Source organism: Ipomoea triloba, chromosome 2 (genome assembly GCF_003576645.1).
Source record: "Ipomoea triloba cultivar NCNSP0323 chromosome 2, ASM357664v1".
Classification (NCBI taxonomy): domain Eukaryota; kingdom Viridiplantae; phylum Streptophyta; class Magnoliopsida; order Solanales; family Convolvulaceae; genus Ipomoea; species Ipomoea triloba.
In genome coordinates, this window is record NC_044917.1 from 21,632,190 (window position 1) to 21,649,386 (window position 17,197).

Here is a 17,197-nt window from a genome sequence, read left to right on the forward strand (position 1 = left end):
TGAGGCCGAACAAGATCAAGAAGAAGGAGTAGAAATTAATCCAAGCCATAGTGATGATGATGATGCTGTTGATGTTGGACAGGCTAGTACTCCTACACCTAGACCTGTGCCAATAAATATTGAAGACCGAATGCAGCAAGCCAGGGTGATTTCGAATTTATCAAAGGATAATTCGAATGAAATGATCATAGCCGCTCTCAAGGAATTCAAGGAAGCAGTAAGCAATTCTAACAATACTTTGTACACGAATTTCTTGAAATTATTTGAGCAGATTGCAGGCATGGAACGAGGCATGAACAGATTAAATCCAGTAATCAAGGAGGAATTAAATGGTTTCATTGCCAAGATGATGTTAATGCTGGAGAAAGAAAGGAAAGCAGTCAATGAGGTTGTGACATCTTAGAAGGAAATAATTGAGAAGAATGACCGTGTAGTGAACGGCAAGTTGAGGCATGTTATGGCCCAAGTGGAAGAGTTGAAAAATGTGACATTAAGGAGCAACTTGTCACATGAAGCAAGTATTGATGTGTACAAGAGTGCCTACACACGCTAGTCAACACCGTCCAAGGATTGGAGAAGAAATTGGAGGAAATGGACGCAAGGCACAAAGATGACTCAATCCTGATCAAAGAAATGAGAGCACAGCAAAAAGGTGACACGGTGATATTCAGGAAAGTTTTGGATGCTACCAAAAAGGGGGAAGAAAGGTTACCCTCTCATTTTGGTGGATCATCTTCGCAGGGGGAAGCACAAAGGGAAGAAGAATGGGTACCACCGACATTTCGATTTATTTATTGATTTTTCAAGTACACCTGTGTGCGTTGACGAAGATAGGGTGATCAAAATGTTCAAGCTTCACCTACCCAAGGAAACAAGACTCACCGAAGGAAGAACTATAAAGGAGTGTGCTCAATGGTACACTAGAGGAGTGTTTCTCACTAGTGATCCAAAGGAAGTCATCAAGCATTACTTGGAAGGAAGAGTCAAAGAAAAATTTCTACATGATGACTGCAAAGGTAACTTCAAGAAGCTTAGAGCTAGGATAAATGATATGCTTGGTCTTTATTGAGTTCTAGTTCTATTATGTTATGTACGCACCATTATAACACTATGAAGCTTATTTTGATATTGAATGATATGGTACGAATTTCTTATGTTTATAGTGTTTTATAGTTGTTTTATTACTTTATTAATTTTTGGACACAAGTTTTAATTTTGTAACATGCAAAATTGAGGGCAAAGGAAATTATTGACAAAAGTTAAAATTGAAATTGAAACCTCAAACTTGCAATTTTCGTACGTGTCTAAATTATAAAGCAAGTAGGTCAGTCAAATTGTAAACTCGTCAATTGGCTAGTCAAAATAAAATTAGAAAAATGAAAAATCAATTTTTGATTGGACTATAGCCAAAATGTTCGGGTATAGGTTTTGGTATCATCAAAAAGGGGGAAATTGTTAGGAATATATTGTAATTGTTTTGATGAACCAAAAATGTAATATTAGATCCCCAATTTTGTTTTGAGTCTAGTATAGGATTACGTCAAGTACGAGTCGAATCGGTTAAGCGAAAATTACAATAGTATAAATTTTTAATTTATACTTGTAAGTCATTCGCTTCCACTTTACAAATTGAGGAGAATTTGGAAGATTGATCAAGACTCGAAGACATCCCGGAGCAAGTCAACGGTTCAAATTGCAAGAATGAATTCTTTAGAAGAATTAATTAATTCGTGATGAAGATGTTGCAATTAAAAGTCAAAATTGAAGTCAATCTCGAATGGGTTCTCTCACAAAATATTTTAGAGGCTAACTCATGCAAGGAAAATATTTTTGGTGATGAGGATGACCTTCCCTCTTTATTCTATGGAGATGAGGATGACTAGCTCAACAAATTCAAAGAGAAGATGACTTGGCCGAAAATCAATTCAAGATTGGAGATGAGGATGACTTGAATTAAATTAAAGGGAGAAGAGGATGACTTGACCGAATTTAAGTTCAAGAATGAGGATGAGGATGACTTAGCCTATTGGAATTAATTCAAGGAGGATGAGGATGACTTAGCTACAAGTCATTTTGGAGATGAGGCTAACTATGTATATTCTTGAAAGGAGGATGAGGATGACCTACACTTAATGGTCAACCTAGTATGCCATGCATGATTTACGTGAAACCCAAATCAATAGGGGGAAGAACAAAAATCATTTTTGAGGATGAGTATGGCATAACCAAGGAGGAAAATAGGATGGTCTATTTTTTATTCAAGAAAGGTGAATTCAAATTTGCTACAAGGAGTTGAAGATCATCATGAGAAAAGTCAGTATACTTTTCAGAGGCATCAATTATGCTCAAGCAAGAGTCACCGAACGGATATATTTTCAGAGCAGCATGACTTATGGATTATGAACAAAGTCAAGTGTTCACACTACCAAAGTCAAAGATGGATGGCTACAAGTTACAAGAAAAATCATATCAGTGATTGCAGAAGAACGTTGGAGGATTATCAGAAGCAAAAATTCAAATTCATCTGACGGAGCCATCAAAGTTGACAAAGACCATCTGAAAGCATTTAATACTCTGAAGAATTACAACGGGCAAATAGCTAATTTAGCTATATAAACCCAAGAAGACTTGATAAAAAGAATGGTGAATGACGCAATGAAAAAGAGAATAAAAATACTCAGAGGAGTGCAGCTTGGTTGATTGCTTTGTGCGAATTACTCAGAGGAGTGCAGCTTTGTGCAGAACACTCGTGGAGACTAAGTGTAGTTGGGTGCAAAACACTTGGTTGAAGGGCGTAGCTGGGTGCGAGAGGCTCGTGAACGTAGCTGGGTGCAAGACGTTCGGGTTTGAGTGTTGTTGTAGCGAAAGTGCATTCGGAGTAGAGAAGTGCTAGAAGAGCACAAATTCACTATTGTATCTGGGTGATTGAAAATAGTGGAATCTCTCCTGGAGGAAGGAGAAAGTGGATTAGGAGGATTACATCACCTCCGAACCACTATAAATCCCTGCGTCATTTACTTTATCTGCTCATATATCTGCTTGCAAATTTATCTATCTGAGCATCACATGCATTGAATATTTTGTCACATTTATTACTCTTGAACTTTATTGATATACGTGACATCATTTTTGCATGCAAGACATATTTGCATACTCAACCTCATCCTGTGAAAGTTATATTTGTTGTTATGCTACGAACCCAACTATTCATTGCATATACTGTTTGATCTGGGTTTGATAGTTCCCACGTCCGCATGCGAGCCAAACATTATATACTCATTATTTGAGTTATATCCGACGTTTCTAACGTGTTGCATGTTGTGAAGTTCTTCATTTTTGCGTAACTTTGATTATAGCACTTTACCGTTTATTTATCCGCTGCGCAATTCAAGTTGAATTTATTCACTTGGATTCTTTCTGTTGAAGTGTTATAATAATTTTTTGAAAAGTTAGAAAAGTTTATTCACCCCCCCCCCTCTAGACTTTTCCCTACCCTATCGGGACCAACAATAGGAGTTGCAGATATAAAGTATAAATTAAACTTACGAAAAGCAATGAACTAATTTCTCTAATACTGTTCATTACAGTTTACATCTTATATAGTAATGCATTACTCTGACCTCCATACGATCTGGATCATTGTACAAATAATTAGTTAATGCCCAAAAAACACAGATGGTTTCGTGGTGTAGTTGGTTATCACGTTAGTTTTACACACTGAAGGTCTCCGGTTCAAGTCCGGGCGAAGCCATTACAAAACGAGTAATTTTTTTTATATTAAAAAGGGCTCCGGTTCTCCATTAACAATAAATCTAACCGAGTCCATCGATTATGTAACACGGTTTTTGTGCCTCAATTTCGGATTTGATTTTCCTTGTGCTACTTTATTTACGGGTTGGTAAATAAACATTTATTTAAAATAATTGATGCAATTAATTTATATATTTTTAATATTTTAATATTTATTGTTCAAATATGTATGACGCTAAATGCTAAATAAGTTTTGCTGTGTAGTTATTAAAATTACTTCACAAAATTTTTTTTTTAAATATAGATTCGTCTAATCAGATAGCTTGAAAAATTTTTATCACTCAATATTTTTTCTGTTTTTGAATCTTGTACTGTTCAATTGGCTGAATCGATTTTTATTTTTATCTGCCTTTTCCTAACCATATATCCCCATTCTCACATGCTAAAAGTGATATAGGATGGTTTAGGACTGATCCATTTTAGAGCCATTTTGAATATAGGAGTTGCAGATATAAAGTATAAATGAGCCATTTTGAATATAGGAGTTGCAGATATAAAGTATAAATTAAACATTTTGAATATAGGAGTTGCAGATATAAAGTATAAATTAAATTAAACTTACGAAAAGCAATGAACTAATTTCTCTAATACTGTTCATTACAGTTTTCATCTTATCTAGTAATGCATTACTCTGACCTCCATACGATCTAGATCATTGTAAGAATAATTAGTTAATGCCCAAAAAACACAGATGGTTTCGTGGTGTAGTTGGTTATCACGTCAGTCTAACACACTGAAGGTCTCCGGTTCAAGTCCGGGCGAAGCCATTACAAAATGAGTAATTTTTTTTATATTGAAAAGGGCTCCGATTCGAGTCCGGGCTAAGCCATTTCTAAAGGAGAAATAATTTAATCTCCAATGGTAGAAATGTCGGGGTAAAATCGTACTTTCATCAGCTAGGTTTCTTCGTCCTCTTCTTTCGCAAATGTTTGTTGTTATTTGGTCATCAAAGGAAGGGCTAAAACTATCTTTTCATATTGAGTTTCTTCTTCCTCCTGTTCCCATCTAATTGTTAAAAAATCACTATAGTCAGAGGAACATAGCTTTGATTAACTCCAAAAAAAAGTGTTCATTGACTATTGCATAACTCACATTTTGGTTATCAGTTAACAATAAATCAAACCGAGTCCATCGATTATGTAACAAGGTTTTTGTGCCTCAATTTGGGATTTGATTTTACTTGTGCTACTTTTTTTACGCGCTGATAAAAAAAATTTATTTAAAATAATTGATGCAATTAATTTATATATTTTTAATATTTTAATATTAATTATTCAAATATGTATGACGCTAAATGCTAAATAAGTTTTCCTGTGTAGTTATTAAAATTACATCACCAAAAAATTTGTTTTAAATATATATTCGTCTAATCAGATAGCTTGAAAAATTTGTATCACTCAATATTTTTTCTGTTTTTGAATCTTGTACTGGTCAACTAGCTGAATCGATTTTTATTTTTATCTGCCTTTTCTTAACGATATATCCCCACACTCACATGCTAAAAGAGAAATAGGATGGTTTAGGACTGATACATTTTAGAGCCATTTTGGATATAGGAGTTGCAGATATAAAGTATAAATTAAACTTACGAAAAGCAATGAACTAATTTCTCTAATACTGTTCATTACAGTTTACATCTTATCTAGTAATGCATTACTCTGACCTCCATACGATCTGGATCATTGTACAAATAATTAGTTAATGCCCAAAAACATTTCTTTAGGCTATAACATTCATGAGATCATCTCCCGATGCCTCAAAAGAATTATTATAAGTAAGGACAGTTAGTAATAAGCTGCGATCGTACGTCCCGGTCACGAACCGTAAAAATTTTAGGAACTAGTATTCGGACCCGTTTGTCCTAGGAAATGGATTTTTAGGCATCATACTATTATTCTTGAATTTCCTATTTAATTAGATTAGCCCATAGCAGCCAAAATTTATTTGTGATCGTACATCGCGAAATTTCGCGGTGTACCGAACTTAGCCCAATTTTGAGTTCTAGACTAGAATAAATTTTTGGGTTCGAGAATTATTTGAATTGAATTAGTTTCTACCAAGAATTTATCTGATTTAATCCCAATCAGTCTAAGCTAAGATATTTTAGATTATTTTATTCCATTTTATTTGGATCTTATCCCCAAGAGTGGACTAGTCAACCAAGTGGGTAGATATTTAAGCCAATTTTTTCCCATTTTGCTTGTGTTGGCCGAAAAAAAAAGAGAGGGAGAGAGAGTGGGATCTTCATCATCTTCATCAAGCTTCAAGACTCCATAGCTAGCAACTTCTTCACAACTCTCAAGTTATTCGGTAAAACTCCAATTTTATTCGGTAGATAGCTTTATTTTTCATCCTAGAACATGAATCTAAGTTAAGATTTCTTAAAATCATGTGTTATGTGGTTGATGGAATTCTAGGGTTTTAAGGTGAATTGGGGGAAAATCATCCACAAAGATCTCCTACAAAGTTGAAACCCGGTTGAGGTAAGGAATCCCTTTAATTGGTTGAGGTTGTTTGAAACTAGATAATTGATAGTTGGTTGAAATATAATGGGCTCTAGGTGGAATTTTTGGGTACATGATGAATGTATATATATATAAATTGTGTACACATTTGAGTATATGTACGTATGGTACAAGATATATATACATATTAATATGCATTGTGTTCATATATATATATATAATGCATGTACGTGTGATGTATATATATATATTATAACTATTATGTACCTAGATTTATATAATATGTACATACGTGTAGTATATATATATAATTATAAGTATTATGTAAATACATGTAGTATGTAAGTACGTGTAGTGCAAAGTATATATATAATTATAAATATTATGTACACATTTATGGGTAAATGTAGTATAGTATATATATAGATACTATTATGTAATATGTACCTATTATGTGTATGTACGTGTGGTATAGTATATATAAATATATACATATTATATGTGAATTAGGCGTGTACTTGAATTAGGCATATATATATATATGTATTATATACGTGTAGTATAGTATATATATATGTATAATTTATATAGGTGTATTATGTATATGTACATGAAAATTGAATATATATGTACCTATATGGGTATGTATGTATTAATAAAATGTCACCTTTTGGGTATAGTATATGGTATGTATAAACCATAATTATATATGTTGTTAGTAAGAAGAGTAATACTATGTAGTTAGGTATATGTGCTATGAAGATTGTGTTACACATGGGTGAACTTATAAATAGTATGAGGAAGTGGTAGTATGTGTTTGTAAAGAATAAATATATGTTATGTGTTATGCATATGTTGAAATTGGGAAATGTATATGTTATAAGCATTGAGACTTATGTGATAAATGTGGAGTTGAAAGTGTAGAGTAGTTACACTTGAATTACTTTTTGTGAAAGGATGTTAGTGGATCATCCAAGTGTCTTGAGAAAGAAAAGGATAATTTTTGAATTGGGTTAAAAGGAGAATTAATTTCCGAGTATTGGGATTGACCCAATTATGTCCAAAATATTTTCAATGCAAGAAAAGAGAAAGAGTAGAAAAATGTTTTCAAACCTTAGTTCTAGTAAAAGTGGTGAAGGATCTTGTTAACCACGGAATAAAGATGAGCTTAAAGTGCCTATTCCGCATGGTAATTATGTGTATGATCAATCATACTGTGGGCGAAGTCTATTCGCCGAGTACTATATCACCCGGAAGGAAAAGGTACTCCTACGGGGGTGTGCACACTTAAGTATAGTCACTCTATGTTCGGGTAGGTGTCATTCTTATGGACCTAGTGAGGCTAGCTAGGAATCATTCCAACGCTCCTATAAGTCCAGGGGATCAGTATTAGACCGGGCGATGACCACTGAACCCGAGTTCAACGATCCAAGTGGTCAAAAGTGGAGAAAGACTCCAAAGGCCTCACACTTTCTATCTAGGACTAAGTGGAATTTTGAAATGTGAATGTAGTTACGCCGTAGCTACAGGAAAGAGAGATGTAACAAGTTTTAAGTACCCAAAAGTTGTGGGTGATCTCTCTCTTTGAGAAGTGAAAAGTGATGAGCATCTCATTATGAGGGAAAGGTTTCTACTAAAGTGATCACAGGCAAGATATGTGAATTACGTTTTATACTACTTACTAGTATGCTTAATTGTTTAGCAATGAATTGTTGAGTATGTAAATGAATATCAAATGACCTGGTCAAGAGGGAAAATGTCATGAGACATTATTGAATTGTGCTCATAATGTATACAAGTTGCTATTTATAACTGTGCAGGTAGAATCTTGCAGATGAGTAAGGTATAGGGTTTCTATGTAACAATTTTTGCAAAACCTTTATTTAGTTTGAATAACCCATGGATATCCTTACTTAGCCGTTGTGCTAACTACACTTCACTGTATTCTTATCAGATGTCGTCTAGTGTCAGTTCTTGCAGCCCGGTGAACTCCGAAAGTTCACCGGAGTATGTGTGTCAGGACATGGATTATGATGATTACATACAGATGATGGAGGGAGAAGACCCATACGCACCTGGTTATGCTCCCTAGGCTCCCACCAACCCAGATACTCCTATGGCTCCGTCGGCTCCTTTTGTCTCTTGCCCGGTTATGGACGAGGTCCAGGCTGCTTACGGCTTTTACCCCATAGAGCCGTTAGATGGTAGCGATCCCCTGGAGTTCATTGTGCACTACCCCTACCCTTGGGAGCCTAGCCCTCGGGATGTTTGGGAGGAGTGGTCGATGGTCATAACCACTTCTCGGTTTTTGGACCATATTACCTGGTATGAGGGCGAGTGGCACCTGGTCTGGGGAGAGTTCACTGGCCCCGTGTACCGCAGGCTTGACTAGACGTTGGATCTTTGGGAGTCTTTGGGAAATTTTTTGGTGTACATATATTTTTTTTTGTAGCCTCGGTGATGGCTAGGTATGACCAGTTGCGTCTGGGTGGAACCTTGTTGGTATTTTGGCCCGTGGGTCAATCTTATGTATGTATTTTTGCAACATTATATACTTTGCTTAATGAAGCTTCACCAGTTGCTATGTATGAAAGTGTTAAGTACCTGTTGAGTGATTATTGTGATGAGAATAGTTCCTTTAGCCTGTGCACCTAGAGTGAGGTTTATCGCGGAATGATAGAACTCTCTCTCTAGGTGTGGCGGTAATGCCTCGGATGTACGGGAAGGTAGGTCCGGGGTGTTACATTTATATATTTTTAAAATTTTAATATTAATTATTCAAATATGTATGACGCTAAATGCTAAATAAGTTTTCCTGTGTAGTTATTAAAATTACTCCACCAAAAAATTTGTTTTAAATATAGATTCGTCTAATTAGATAGCTTGAAAAATTTGTATCACTCAATATTTTTTCTATTTTTGAATCTTGTACTGTTCAACTGGCTGAATCGAATTTTATTTTTATCTGCCATTTCTTAACCATATATCCCCCATTCTCATATGCTAAAAGTGATATAGGATGGTCTAGGATTGATCCATTTTAGAGCCATTTTGAATATAGGAATTCCAGATATAAAGTATAAATTAAACTTACGAAAAGCAATGAACTGATTTCTCTAATACTAGTCATTACAGTTTACATCTTATCTAGTAACGCATTACTCTGACCTCCATACGATCTGGATCATTGTACAAATAATTAGTTAATGCCCAAAAAACACAGATGGTTTCGTGGTGTAGTTGGTTATCACATCATTCTAACACACTGAAGGTTTCCGGTTCAAGTCTGGGCGAAGCCATTAAAAAACGAGTAGTTTTTTTTTTATATTAAAAAGGGCTTCGGTTCGATTCCGGGCTAAGCCATTTCCAAACGAGAAATAATTTAATCTCCAATGGTAGAAATGTCAATTCTGATCAATCAAAATAATTCCAATGTTTGGTTGTTATTTCAAGTTTAACGTAAGGTGTAAAACCGTACTTTCATCAACTAGGATTCTTCGTCCTCTTCGTTCGCCAATGTTTGTTGTTATTTGGTCATCAAAGAAAGGGCTAAAACTATCTTTTCATATTCTGAGTTTCTTCTTCCTCCTGTTCCCATCTAATATTTAAAAAATCACTATAGTCAGAGGAACATAGCTTTGATTAACTCTAAAAAAAAGTGTTCATTGACTATTGCATAACTCACATTTTGGTTATTATCAGTTAACAATAAATCTAACCGAGTCCATCGATTATGTAACAAGGTTTCTGTGCCTCAATTTGAGATTTGATTTTCCTTGTGCTACTTTATTTACGGGTTTATAANCCGGTGAACTCCGAAAGTTCACCGGAGTATGTGTGTCAGGACATGGATTATGATGATTACATACAGATGATGGAGGGAGAAGACCCATACGCACCTGGTTATGCTCCCTAGGCTCCCACCAACCCAGATACTCCTATGGCTCCGTCGGCTCCTTTTGTCTCTTGCCCGGTTATGGACGAGGTCCAGGCTGCTTACGGCTTTTACCCCATAGAGCCGTTAGATGGTAGCGATCCCCTGGAGTTCATTGTGCACTACCCCTACCCTTGGGAGCCTAGCCCTCGGGATGTTTGGGAGGAGTGGTCGATGGTCATAACCACTTCTCGGTTTTTGGACCATATTACCTGGTATGAGGGCGAGTGGCACCTGGTCTGGGGAGAGTTCACTGGCCCCGTGTACCGCAGGCTTGACTAGACGTTGGATCTTTGGGAGTCTTTGGGAAATTTTTTGGTGTACATATATTTTTTTTTGTAGCCTCGGTGATGGCTAGGTATGACCAGTTGCGTCTGGGTGGAACCTTGTTGGTATTTTGGCCCGTGGGTCAATCTTATGTATGTATTTTTGCAACATTATATACTTTGCTTAATGAAGCTTCACCAGTTGCTATGTATGAAAGTGTTAAGTACCTGTTGAGTGATTATTGTGATGAGAATAGTTCCTTTAGCCTGTGCACCTAGAGTGAGGTTTATCGCGGAATGATAGAACTCTCTCTCTAGGTGTGGCGGTAATGCCTCGGATGTACGGGAAGGTAGGTCCGGGGTGTTACATTTATATATTTTTAAAATTTTAATATTAATTATTCAAATATGTATGACGCTAAATGCTAAATAAGTTTTCCTGTGTAGTTATTAAAATTACTCCACCAAAAAATTTGTTTTAAATATAGATTCGTCTAATTAGATAGCTTGAAAAATTTGTATCACTCAATATTTTTTCTATTTTTGAATCTTGTACTGTTCAACTGGCTGAATCGAATTTTATTTTTATCTGCCATTTCTTAACCATATATCCCCCATTCTCATATGCTAAAAGTGATATAGGATGGTCTAGGATTGATCCATTTTAGAGCCATTTTGAATATAGGAATTCCAGATATAAAGTATAAATTAAACTTACGAAAAGCAATGAACTGATTTCTCTAATACTAGTCATTACAGTTTACATCTTATCTAGTAACGCATTACTCTGACCTCCATACGATCTGGATCATTGTACAAATAATTAGTTAATGCCCAAAAAACACAGATGGTTTCGTGGTGTAGTTGGTTATCACATCATTCTAACACACTGAAGGTTTCCGGTTCAAGTCTGGGCGAAGCCATTAAAAAACGAGTAGTTTTTTTTTTATATTAAAAAGGGCTTCGGTTCGATTCCGGGCTAAGCCATTTCCAAACGAGAAATAATTTAATCTCCAATGGTAGAAATGTCAATTCTGATCAATCAAAATAATTCCAATGTTTGGTTGTTATTTCAAGTTTAACGTAAGGTGTAAAACCGTACTTTCATCAACTAGGATTCTTCGTCCTCTTCGTTCGCCAATGTTTGTTGTTATTTGGTCATCAAAGAAAGGGCTAAAACTATCTTTTCATATTCTGAGTTTCTTCTTCCTCCTGTTCCCATCTAATATTTAAAAAATCACTATAGTCAGAGGAACATAGCTTTGATTAACTCTAAAAAAAAGTGTTCATTGACTATTGCATAACTCACATTTTGGTTATTATCAGTTAACAATAAATCTAACCGAGTCCATCGATTATGTAACAAGGTTTTTGTGCCTCAATTTGGGATTTGATTTTCCTTGTGCTACTTTATTTACGGGTTTATAAAAAAAATTTATTTAAAATAATTGATGCAATTAATTTATATATATATATATATATATATATATATTTTTTTTTTTTTTGAATTGTAATTTATATATTTTTAATATTTTAATATTAATTATTCAAATATGTATGACACTAAATGCTAAATAAGTTTTCCTATGTAGTTATTAAAATTACTTCACCAAAAAATATGTTTTAAATATAAATTCGTCTAATCAGATAGCTTGAAAATTTTGTATTTCTAAATATTTTTTCTGTTTTTGAATCTTGTACTGTTCAACTGGCTGAATCGATTTTTATTTTTATCTGCCTTTTTCTTAACCATATATCCCCCATTCTCACATGCTAAAAGTGATATAGGATGGTTTAGGACTGATCCATTTTAGAGCCATTTTGAATATAGGAGTTGCAGATATAAAGTATAAATCAAACCTACGAAAATCAATGAACTAATTTCTCTAATACGGTTGATTACAGTTTACATCTTATCTAGTAATGCATTACTCTGACCACCATACGATCTGGATCATTGTACAAATAATTAGTTAATGCCCAAATCACGCAGATGGTTTCGTGGTCTAGTTGGTTATCATGTCAGTCTAACACACTGAAGGTCTCCGGTTCAAGTTCGGGCAAAGCCAATACAAAACGAGTAGTTTTTTTTTTTTTATATTAAAAAGGGCTTCGGTTCGAGTCTTGGCTAAGCCATTTCCAAAAGAGAAATAATTTAATCTCCAATGGTAGAAATGTCAATTCTGATCAATCAAAATATTTCCAAAGTTTGGTTGTTATATCAAGTTTAACGTAAGGGTAAAACCGTACTTTCACCAGCTAGGATTCTTCCTCCTCTTTGTTCGCCAATGTTTGTTGTTATTTGGTCATCAAAGAAAGGGCTAAAACTATCTTTTCATATTCTGAGTTTCTTCTTCCTCCCGTTCCCATCTAATTGTTAAAAAATCACTATAGTCAGAGGAACATAGCTTTGATTAACTCTAAAAAAAAGTGTTCATTGACTATTGCATAACTCACATTTTGGTTATTATCAGTTATCAATAAATCTAACCGAGTCCATCGATTATGTAACAAGGTTTTTGTGCCTCAATTTGAGATTTGATTTTCCTTGTGCTACTTTATTTACGGGTTTATAAAAAAAATTTATTTAAAATAATTGATGCAATTAATTTATATATATTTAATATTTTAATATTAATTATTCAAATATGTATGACGCTAAATGCTAAATAAGTTTTCCTGTGTAGTTATGAAAATTACTTCACCAAAAAATTTGTTTCAAATATAGATTCGTCTAATCAGATAGCTTGAAAAATTTGTATCACTCAATATTTTTTCTGTTTTTGAATCTTGTACTGTTCAACTGGCTGAATCGATTTTTATTTTTATCTGCCTTTTCTTAACCATATATCCCCCATTCTCACATGCTAAAAGTGATATAGGATGGTTTAGGACTGATCCATTTTAGAGCCATTTTGAATATAGGAGTTGCAGATATAAAGTATAAATTAAACTTACGAAAAGAAATGAACTGATTTCTCTAATACTGGTCATTACAGTTTACATCTTATCTAGTAATGCATTACTCTGACCTCCATACGATCTGGATCATTGTACAAATAATTAGTTAATGCCCAAAAAACACAGATGGTTTCGTGGTGTAGTTGGTTATCACGTTAGTCTAACACACTGAAGGTCTCCGGTTCAAGTCCGGGCGAAGCCATTACAAAACGAGTAGTTTTTTTTTATATTAAAAAGGGCTCCGGTTCGAGTCCGGGCTAAGCCATTTCCAAACGAGAAATAATTTAATCTCCAATGGTAGAAATGCAATTCTGATCAATCAAAATAATTCCAATGTTTGGTTGTTATTTCAAGTTTAACGTAAGGTGTAAAACCGTACTTTCATCAGCTAGGATTCTTCGTCCTCTTCGTTCGCCAATGTTTATTGTTATTTGGTCATCAAAGAAAGGGCTAAAACTATCTTTTCATATTCTGAGTTTCTTCTTCCTCCTGTTCCCATCTAATTGTGAAAAAATCATTATAGTCAGAGGAACATAGCTTTGATTAACTCTAAAAAAAAATGTTCATTGACTATTTCATAACTCACATTTTCGTTCTCAGTTAACAATAAATCTAACCGAGTCCATCGATTATGTAACAAGGTTTCTGTGCCTCAATTTGAGATTTGATTTTCCTTGTGCTACTTTATTTACGGGTTTATAAAAAAAATTTATTTAAAATAATTGATGCAATTAATTTATATAAAAAAAATTTATTTAAAATAATTGATGCAATTAATTTATATATATATAATTTATTTAAAATAATTGATGCAATTAATTTATATATATATACATATATATATATATATATATATATATATTTTTTTTTTTTTGAATTGTAATTTATATATTTTTAATATTTTAATATTAATTATTCAAATATGTATGACGCTAAATGCTAAATAAGTTTTCCTGTGTAGTTATTAAAATTACTTCACCAAAAAATATGTTTTAAATATAGATTCGTCTAATCAGATAGCTTGAAAATTTTGTATCTCTAAATATTTTTTCTGTTTTTGAATCTTGTACTGTTCAACTGGCTGAATCGATTTTTATTTTTATTTGCCTTTTCTTAACCATATATCCTCCATTCTCACATGCTAAAAGTGATATAGGATGATCTAGGATTGATCCATTTTAGAGCCATTTTGAATATAGGAGTTGCAGATATAAAGTATAAATTAAACTTACGAAAAACAATGAACTAATTTCTCTAAGACTGTTGATTACAGTTTACATCTTATCTAGTAATGCATTACTCTGACCTCCATACGATCTGGATCATTGTACAAATAATTAGTTAATGCCCAAAAAGCACAGATATCATTGTACAAATAATTAGTTAATGCCCAAAAAGCACAGATGGTTTCGTGGTGTAGTTGGTTATCAGCCCAAAAAGCACAGATGGTTTCGTGGTGTAGTTGGTTATCACATCATTCTAACACACTGAAGGTTTCCGGTTCAAGTCTGGGCGAAGTCATTACAAAACGAGTAGTTTTTTTTTATATTAAAAAGGGCTCCGGTTCGAGTCCGGGCTAAGCCATTTCCAAACGAGAAATAATTTAATCTCCAATGGTAGAAATGTCAATTCTGATCAATCAAAATAATTCCAATGTTTGGTTGTTATTTCAAGTTTAACGTAAGGTGTAAAACCGTACTTTCATCAGCTAGGATTCTTCGTCCTCTTCGTTCGCCAATGTTTGTTGTTATTTGGTCATCAAAGAAAGGGCTAAAATTATCTTTTCATATTCTGAGTTTCTTCTTCCTCCTGTTCCCATCAAACATTTAAAAAATCACTATAGTCAGAGGAACATAGCATTGATTAACTCTAAAAAAAAGTGTTCATTGACTATTGCATAACTCACATTTTAGTTATTATCAGTTAACAATAAATCTAACCGAGTCCATCGATTATGTATCAAGGTTTTTGTGCCTCAATTTGGGATTTGATTTTACTTGTGCTACTTTATTTACGGGTTGATAAAAAAAATTTATTTAAAATAATTGATTCAATTAATTTATATAATTTTAATATTTAAATATTAATTATTCAAATATGTATGACGCTAAATGCTAAATAAGTTTTCCTGTGTAGTTATGAAAATTACTTCACCAAAAAATTTGTTTTAAATATAGATTCCTCTAATCAGATAGCTTGAAAAATTTGTATCACTCAGTATTTTTTATGATTCTGAATCTTGTACTGTTCAACTGGCTGAATCGAATTTTATTTTTATCTGCATTTTATTAACCATATATCCCCCATTCTCACATGCTAAAAGTGATATAGGATGGTTTAGGACTGATCCATTTTAGAGCCATTTTGAATATAGGAGTTGCAGATATAAAGTATAAATTAAACATACGAAAATCAATGAACTAATTTCTCTAATACTGTTCATTACAGTTTACATCTTATCTAGTAATGCATTACTCTCACCACCATACGATCTGGATCTTTGTACAAATAATTAGTTAATGCCCAAATAACGCAGATGGTTTCGTGGTGTAGTTGGTTATCATGTCAGTCTAACACACTGAAGGTCTCCGGTTCAAGTCCGGGCGAAGCCAATACAAAACGAGTTGTTTTTTTTTATATTAAAAAGGGCTTCGGTTCGAGTCTTGGCTAAGCCATTTCCAAACGAGAAATAATTTAATCTCCAATGGTAGAAATGTCAATTCTGATCAATCAAAATATTTCCAAAGTTTGGTTGTTATATCAAGTTTAACGTAAGGATAAAACCGTACTTTCACCAGCTAGGATTCTTCCTCCTCTTTGTTCGCCAATGTTTGTTGTTATTTGGTCATCAAAGAAAGGGCTAAAACTATCTTTTCATATTCTGAGTTTCTTCTTCCTCCTGTTCCCATCTAATTGTTAAAAAATCGCTATAGTCAGAGGAACATAGCTTTGATTAACTCTAAAAAAAATGTTCATTGACTATTGCATAACTCACATTTTGGTTCTCAGTTTACAATAAATATAACCGAGTCCATCGATTACGTAACAAGGTTTTTGTGCCTCAATTTGGGATTTGATTTTCCTTGTGCTACTTTATTTACGGGTTTATAAAAAAAATTTATTTAAAATAATTGATGCAATTAATTTATATATTTTTAATATTTTAATATTAATTATTCAAATATGTATGACGNTTACGGGTTTATAAAAAAAATTTATTTAAAATAATTGATGCAATTAATTTATATATATATATATATATATATATATATTTTTTGAAATGTAATTTATATATTTTTAATATTTTAATACTAATTATTCAAATATGTATGACGCTAAATGCTAAATAAGTTTTCCTGTGTAGTTATTAAAATTACTTCACCAAAAAATTTGTTTTAAATATAGATTCGTCTAATCAGATAGCTTGAAAATTTTGTATCACTCAATATTTTTTTTGTTTCTGAATCTTGTACTGTTCAACTGGCTGAATCGATTTTTATTTTTATCTGTCTTTTCTTAACCATATATCCCCCATTCTCACATGCTAAAAGTGATATAGGATGGTTTAGGACTGATCCATTTTAGAGCCATTTTGAATATAGGAGTTGCAGATATAAAGTATAAATTAAACTTACGAAAAGCAATGAACTGATTTCTCTAATACTGTTGATTACAGTTTACATCTTATCTAGTAATGCATTACTCTGACCTCCATACGATCTGGATCATTGTACAAATAATTAGTTAATGCCCAAAAAACA

The 17,197-nt window shown here is 33.4% G+C and overlaps 8 non-coding genes across 8 annotated transcripts; all 8 read left to right on the forward strand.

Moving 5' to 3' along the window:
• Positions 1-3,677: 3,677 nt before the first annotated feature.
• TRNAV-UAC lies at positions 3,678-3,751 on the forward strand. Its single transcript has one exon. It is a non-coding gene; the product is annotated as a tRNA-Val (tRNA).
• Positions 3,752-4,503: 752 nt separating this feature from the next.
• On the forward strand, positions 4,504-4,577 carry TRNAV-AAC. Its single transcript has one exon. It is a non-coding gene; the product is annotated as a tRNA-Val (tRNA).
• A 4,923-nt stretch (positions 4,578-9,500) lies between these two features.
• Positions 9,501-9,574, forward strand: TRNAV-AAC. Its single transcript has one exon. It is a non-coding gene; the product is annotated as a tRNA-Val (tRNA).
• Positions 9,575-11,324: 1,750 nt separating this feature from the next.
• On the forward strand, positions 11,325-11,398 carry TRNAV-AAC. Its single transcript has one exon. It is a non-coding gene; the product is annotated as a tRNA-Val (tRNA).
• Positions 11,399-12,470: 1,072 nt separating this feature from the next.
• TRNAV-AAC lies at positions 12,471-12,544 on the forward strand. Its single transcript has one exon. It is a non-coding gene; the product is annotated as a tRNA-Val (tRNA).
• Positions 12,545-13,564: 1,020 nt separating this feature from the next.
• On the forward strand, positions 13,565-13,638 carry TRNAV-AAC. The gene has a single exon. It is a non-coding gene; the product is annotated as a tRNA-Val (tRNA).
• Positions 13,639-14,883: 1,245 nt separating this feature from the next.
• On the forward strand, positions 14,884-14,957 carry TRNAV-AAC. The gene has a single exon. It is a non-coding gene; the product is annotated as a tRNA-Val (tRNA).
• Positions 14,958-15,974: 1,017 nt separating this feature from the next.
• Positions 15,975-16,048, forward strand: TRNAV-AAC. Its single transcript has one exon. It is a non-coding gene; the product is annotated as a tRNA-Val (tRNA).
• Positions 16,049-17,197: the final 1,149 nt, after the last annotated feature.